We start from the raw sequence: 7,572 nt of genomic DNA on the forward strand, positions 1-7,572 counted from the left end.
GAACTTATCTACACATACCTGCTCAACTGAGCTAGAGAGATACATGGGAATGTGTTAGCTTCCACATCTATGATAACCAGAAGCTCAGTTTCTTGTCTTATCCTTGAGGTAATGAGGCAGCCCAGAATGGTCTGTATCTCCTTGTCCCTACAAACCATGATGTGCTGCTACATCTCCTCAAAGCCCACTGAATGTTGACATTCCAAATGGTATTTTGAATATATGTATTTTTTTAAAAACCATGATATAAGGTACTGAAGAACACTCTACAATGAAGACATTTAACGTGCATGCATTACCACCACAGGACATTTTTTTTTCTTCACAGGTGCTATCAGAAACTCTGTAACTATAAGAGAACAAGCAGTTACACAGTGCAAACCAGTTTCAGAAACAAAATTAGAAATCAACTGTTCCCCCCCCCAGCTCCCAAAGCATACTCAGTATTTGAGTCCCAGTGAATCTACACTTCCAGATCTAGCAGATCTGCTGCTTCTGCAGACTGTCCTGGCCCTTCCAAATGGCCTGCATGGAAATCACAGTATCATAAAATGTTAGGGGTTGGAAGGGACCTCTGGAGATCAAGTCCAACCCCCCCTGCCACAACAGGATCACTCAGGGCAGGTTACACAGAAATGCATCCAGATGGGCCTTGAAAGTCTCGAGAGAAGGAGACTCCACAACCTCTCTGGGCAGCCTGTTCCAGTGCTCCCTCACTCTTATAGTAATAAAGTTTTTCCTCACGTTGAGCTGAAATTTCATGTTACTTTGTCCTTTCCTCTTAGAGGCTGTTGAATATCAAGGATTTTCCAAGAGTAGCAATGTCAACATTTCAAATAAATAAATCCAGACTCCAACAGTTCAAAACCTGATAAGTTTTCCTTAAAATATTTTTTTGATCTCATCTTGACTTCTGAGAAATATAAAAATAAAACAACCATAATTCTTTAAAGATTAGATTACGTTCATCCACTGTTGCAATGGACAAACCTTATGCAACCAGAAATTAAAGATACCCTGGAACTTTGTCTTCTCCCCTGCTTGTACCAGAGAAGAAACCAGGAGCTGCTGCTCTGAGGGATGCAGCTGCCAGCAGCACTTACACACCAGCCTGCCAGGGCTGTGCAGGACCTGTGCAGTCAGAGCCTGACATTTTTTGTGTTTCCTTTCTATTCCCCCCCCCCAGTTATGTGACAACTTCCTTCAATTCATTTTCTTAAAAAGCAGCACCACAAAAAAAGAAAAAAAAGCCCTGAACAATGTCAGAAACGACGCCTTCGGTTCGAATGCCGAACGCGCCGCTCAGCCCAGTTCCAGGCTGCTCTCCTCCCAATCCCTGCCTGTTCAGCAAACTTAAAAATAGGAATTTCAAAAGCTCTCATGACCCGTGCCAAATTATTTCAAATTTTAAAATCAAATATTTGCCAACAACAAAAAGAAAGCTGTCTTTTTTTTACCACTTCAGTGTCCTCAACACCAACAGCACCAGGTCCAACTCTCTAACAAGCAACTGCTACTGACTGCAAAGCAGTAAGAAAATTAAACCTGTACAAGCTAAAACAAAACCACCCCACACGTAATTTTACTGTTAATTATTTCTGTAACATTCTACTTGACTGCACCTGTGTAGTCTTCTTTCATCTCTCCAAGTCTCAAAAAAATCCCCCCAAAACAGCAAACAAGCTCGGCTCTAGAATCCATTTTGATTGAGGTTCATGTTTCATGTTTTTATATCCATATATAAATTAGACCTTAGCCTAGTCTGACAAGGGGGCAAGAGGTCTCTTTAGTGAGGACTTTCCACAGTGAGGGCTCAGTGCACCTCCTCCAGCCCACTCTCTAGCAGAGAGAAGTACTGAGTACTTACTGGTCAAGTGGAAATTTGGGATAGGCAGTGAAATACATACTTGAGCAAACGTGTGTTTCTGACATGACAACATAATTACTTTAAGCAACAGAAAGCACAGTGTTTGAATCATCCCACCTCACACTTCAGCTTCTCTCAAACTTAGCTTATGCTTTGGATTCTCAGTGTCAAATCAGATAGATGGCCCCTGAATAGGATAATTACAGTTTATGTCAACCTTTCTGAGGTTGTCACCTGCAGTGCCCAGGAAGGGATATGCACATCAGAGGAACCTGCCTTTATGCAGAGGGATGCAGATAGTGCAGGTATGTCAGAGCAGGTGGGACACATGAGCTTACCTTCCCAACTCACCTCTGAATGCATTGGCTCCTCCTGCCCAGACTCTCCCTGGGCACAAGGCAATCACTGCTTCAATGGGAACTAGAAAGCAACACACAGAAGGGTTTACACAGTGCTCACAGTCCCTGCTGTGCTTTGGGAGCAGGGACCAGGGCTGTCAGGCAGTCTCAGGCTCAGATTTTTAAAATTAGGGGTAAAAAACAAACAAACAAAGAAAAAAAACAAGTTTTCACTTCCAGGCAGGGCAGGTTATGAAGCAGCAGTTAGAAAGTGATAACAATCCCCCCTCTCCCCATTCCACTGCACCCAGGCAGTGGTACCAGAGTGACCCCAAATCACAACCCAGGGGCTGTGATGCTTGGAGAGGGGACAGGTTCCTCTGCCAGCCAAAACCATCAGTGGCTCAGAGAGCAAGCAGCAAAGCCACCACAGACACCCAGGGCCAGCAGCAAGCCCACCTCCCCCCTGTGAAGGGTTAAAAACAGCATCAGCAGGAGCAGCCTGGTGCTTTGGCAGAGCAGAAGCAAAGGGAACATCTTATTGATGCAGATTCAGGTGATAAACCACCCCTAGGACAAGCACATAAGAGGCTATTATTTGGGGGCCCAGGTTTTGTTGGTGGCAACACTGGGGACCCAACCCCTTGCTGGCAACTGGGGGACCCCACTGTGCTGACAGCCCCAAATATCAAGAGAACTGCCCCAAAAGCTCCACCTTGATGCAAAGGCATTGCAGCAGCTCTTCTGCTGCCACAAGCTCCACGCCTGCAGTGTGTACACCAGCTATTTCTAGAAATTGAGATTTCTACCTGTCATCTACATAAGCCAGCCACCTACAGAGGTTTAATTAAATCCCCCAAATAACTGGGGAATTTGAACATGCAGAAATCCACTAATGTAGTTCACAAAACAATGCAGCTCCTGCTTGCCAAAGTATATTGGGCAATTAAATATAAAAAAAAACCCTCACCCACCCCAAGCCCAAACACATGCATAAAACCAAAAGAAATTCAGCCTGAGATATAGGGTTCCCTTAAAACAACCCAGTCCCTCCTTCCTGACACTGCAACCAGCAAAAAGAGAGGGGAAAAAAAAAAAAAGAGAGAAAGAGTGCCATGGCAAAGGAAAGGAAATAAATATACGAGCCCATGACAGGACAGATTTACATATAGAGCTTTCACTGACTCACACACTTTAGGGCTAGGTAAGCTCAATGACAAGTAAATACATTAAGCATTTCCCATATGCACAGAAGGCACAAGAAAAAAAAAACCCAATAACTCAGTTATCAAACACTTTCTCAGAATTCATGCACAAAAAAATCCTGAAGTCATTGTTCTCACTTGAAAGATTAAAAAAAAAATTTGACAAAAAGTATATAAAAAAGAAGCATTTAGTATTTTACAAAAAGACTTAAAATAAATAATCTTGTTAAATCTGCAGGTCCCAGACATTAATTAATGAGACACAACTATGGTAACAAAACGAAAATAAGGGAGCTGTTAGCACCACTGAAATGCTTCCTATCTGCCTAGGTCTGAAAAATCACACCACTTTCATTTCTGCCTCCCTTTGAGCAATGAAATTTAAACAAAAGCCATGTATTAATATTTACAGATGTGGCTAATAGCGGGAGTCAGCCCCGATGCTTGATCGACAAGCACCAAGTGGTTCCAGCTATTACATTTCTGATTCAAGTGGCCTCACAAGGCTGCTGAAGGCCAGCAAGGGCTGCCTGAAGAAAAATGACTATTAAAGAGCAGTCAGAGTCAGACGTGGGAACTGCACGCAGCCAAGTTACTTTCATTTGTGCGAGCATCCACTGCGCATCTCCTCAGCGTGCCCACGTTGCCCCAAAACTGCTGCTACATGCTTTAGCCAACTAAGACTCCTTCCTGGGGGGGCACAAAACAAAGGCAGAAAATATTTTCTCCCTGCTGTTATGACAAAGCTATGAAAGAGCTGATAATTTCTAGTGCACTTCGTTAAAAATAATTTTTTTCTCACCGATTTACCCAGAAAAAAGGTCAGAGAACAGGCATGTATTTCATACAAATAACATACTTCAACTCTATTTTAATTTTAGCACAAAATAAAAGCAGAAAATATTTTCTCCCTGTTGTTATGTCAAAGCTATAGAAGTGTGTTTATGTGTACATATACACACACATACACACACACACCTTCCGCACGTTAAACCACACGGTGTGAACGTGCTCATAGGTGGGGCAGAACACCCAAAACCAAACTGCAGCCACAAAGGGCAAATTCAAATAATGCAAAAAATTAATTCGTTAACTTTACTCCGTTTGAAACTCGACCCCAAGCAGGGATAAACTGTATTTACCAAGGCAGGGCTGTTAACACAAGGGAGAGTGACTGGTGCTTCAACTTACAGTACTCCAGAAAATCAGTAAAATCCACAGTGACACTCCAGGATCCACAGTTTTTGATCAACACTGCTGAGAAGAGGAAAAGTATGATGCTTCTTGTTACTTCCATTTTTTTTTGCATTGTCATCTCATCCAGTTTTAAACAACAAAGGACAGATCTGGAATGCCGACTCCTAAAAAGTTTATTTGTTAAGAGAAAAAAAAAAAGTTGTTTTTTTTTTTTTAATTTTGTCAGTTAATTCAAAACTTAATAAGAACATAGTAATTTTATTTTATTTTTAAAATATATTTGGGTGAGTTTGGCTGAAGCATTACTTAAAGCCTCCTTCTTATATTTCATAAATATATATTGCATTAACAGTTCAGTTTTACTGTATTTCCCACCAAAGTGCATTAACTAAATACAGACTTTCACAGTTGATGGTGAGCAATGGAGTTCATGGAATTTCTTCGGAGCAGATGAAGAAACTGGGCAGATGGTCCCTCACCTACACACATACACATGCATACAACACAAGCACAATATACTTATTTTTTGGGGGGAGAAACTAGTGGTTTAGCCTTGGAGAACTCACACTCTCAACGAACAAAAATTGTCTTAAGGTACCTGATGCACACGTGGGAAAAACGATGTATTTAGGAGAAATTAAAAGAGGAAAAACCCCTCACTCGGTGCACGGTGCTCCCATCACCGCAGCCCAGTGAGAGCAGCGAAGCTGCTCTGGGAAGTTGGCCTGGGCCAGGATGTTCAAATTTCCTGTGCAAAGCAAGGAACCAGCGAGGGGAAAAAAAAAAAAGAAAAGAAAAAAGGAAAAAAGAAAAAGAAAAAAAAAAAAAGGAAAACCTGGGTGCTATTAAAAAAAAAAAATTTCGCCGAATTATTTTTTTTGTTCTACAAGTAATGTATATATGAATACGTATATATATTTATATTTTTTTTAATGTATGAAACTGTTTTACCCCGTACACCAGCTTTAGCAGCGGGAGCCGGGGGAAGAGGGTGGCCGGGGAAGGGTAGCGGAGACATCCCCGCCAGAACGAAGGAGGAGGGGGGGGCAACCGGCTTCCCGGGTTTGCGTTAAAAAACGAGGGAAATGAGTTAAAAAAAAAAAACCCCAAACAAAACCCTAAAAAAAAAAAACGGGAAAAAAAACATCAACCCACCAAAAAACAAACAAACAAACAAAAAAAACCCCCAATCCCGAGCCACACCTGCGGGAGGCGGGCGCGGCTCCCCGCGACGCAGAAAAATATATAAAAAAAAATTAATTATAACCAGCTCCCGAGACGGCGGCGCCCGTGGGGGGGAAGGGGGGGGGCTCGGCGGGAGGCCCCGCACCCACGTGGAACCGAACCCCGCGCACCGCTCCCGCCTTAACGGTCCGGGGGGGGGGGGAGGGGGGATACCGCCCCCCCCATCCCCCCTTCCTCCTCCCGGTGTCGGTCCCGGTCCCGTCACTGCCCGCTGCGTCATGCGCCACCGCCCCCCCCGCGGAACCCCCTCGCACCCCCCGCCCCGGGGCCGCCTTTGTGCTGCGCGGGGCGGCGCCGGGCGCTGCCGGTGCCGCCGCACCCCACCCTCCACCCCAAAAAAGTTTTTTTTACAGCTTTTATCCCTTTTTTTCCCTCCAAGTTTCACCCGGGGCCGTGTCCTTTCCCTTCTACCCCCCTCCCCCCCTAAACCTCAGACGGGGAGCGCCGCGACCCCGCCCACGGCGGCCCGGGGGAGGCGGCGGGAAGGGGCCACGCCGTCCCCCCACCCCCCCCGGGCTGCACGGCGAGCCCCGTCCCGCCGCCGCCGCCACCCCCGTGCTGCCTCCGAGCCGGGCCAAGCCAAGCCGAGCCGAGCCGGGCCGGGCCGGACCGTCCCGCCCGTGGGGGAAGGGGGAGGAGAGGGGGGGCGGCGGTTGGCCCCCCGCGGCGCCCCGGCCCCGCCGCCCTGCCCGCCCTCCCTCCCTCCTCACCTCCGAGTCCACTCGAAAATGGCGCCGAAACCGAAAAAACTTCGCAAATTTCATTGTAGGCGGCTGCAAAGGCTGCTGGGAGCGGGGGCGGCGGCAGCACCGCCCGCCGGGGCGGGACGGGGATGGGGACGGGCACGGGGCGGGGCGGCGGCCGGGATCAGGATGGGACGGGACGGAATCGGGTGATGCTCCCAGCGGGAGCTGGACGGGTGCTCCCGGTACCGGCCCCGGTGGGGGCGGGGGATGATAGTGTTTCCTCCTGGCCGAGGGGACCGTCCGCTGTCGGGACCGGCGGAGGGCAGGGCGGGCGGCTGTTGCGGGGAAGAGGAGGGCGGGGAGGGGGATCCCCTGGTCCGGGCCGTGGCGGTGCGGGGAGCCGGGGCTTCTGCTAAAGTGGCGGAAGGAAGAAAACTCACTGGGAGTTTTCTCCCATTAAAAAAAAAAAAAAAAAAAAAAAATAAAGTGGGGGGTGGGGGAGAAATAATCACGAGATCCCCAGGGGATTGATGGGTGACCTCAGCTTTGCCCTTCGTGCAAACTGCCTCATTCCACTCCCTCGTTCCTCCAGGGGTTTACAGCCTCATATAAACCATGCAGAGATGTAGGGGGGATGAGGCTTTTTCAGTCCTGGCTGGGCGAAAGTTTATTCCTTGTTACTCGGTGTGTACTTGTGTCCACACATTGTGCACAGTGGGGTTTTTCGTTTTTTTCTCCCTCCATTACTGTGCTACTCGAGTTCTAAACAAAGACTGATTCACAGCCTTTCTCTGCCCTGCACACTCAGGAGATGTTCTCTGCCACATTCCTGCAGCTTTTGGAACCTGCCCGGAATCACCCAGGAGTGATGGGAGTGGGATTTTGGGGCCCATGTTGCATATCCTGTGGGCAGAATGGCAGCACAACGCTCTTGCAGGGAAGATGAGCAGTTGGGAGACATGGTTTTCTGAAGATTTCTTAATCTAAAGAGTCAGAGCTTGGCAGGATGGTAATTTGTGCTGTTGGGAAGCCTG

The 7,572-nt window shown here is 47.2% G+C and overlaps 1 long non-coding RNA gene across 1 annotated transcript; it reads right to left on the reverse strand.

Annotated features, from left to right (window-relative positions):
• Positions 1 to 1,684: 1,684 nt before the first annotated feature.
• On the reverse strand, positions 1,685 to 6,625 carry LOC115598204. The gene is made up of 3 exons (XR_003987480.1): positions 6,563 to 6,625; positions 4,602 to 4,771; positions 1,685 to 2,287 (listed from the first exon to the last, which is right to left on the reverse strand). It is a non-coding gene; the product is annotated as an uncharacterized LOC115598204 (long non-coding RNA).
• Between the last annotated feature and the right edge of the window lie 947 nt (positions 6,626 to 7,572).

Source organism: Calypte anna, chromosome 4 (genome assembly GCF_003957555.1).
Source record: "Calypte anna isolate BGI_N300 chromosome 4, bCalAnn1_v1.p, whole genome shotgun sequence".
NCBI lineage: Eukaryota > Metazoa > Chordata > Aves > Apodiformes > Trochilidae > Calypte > Calypte anna.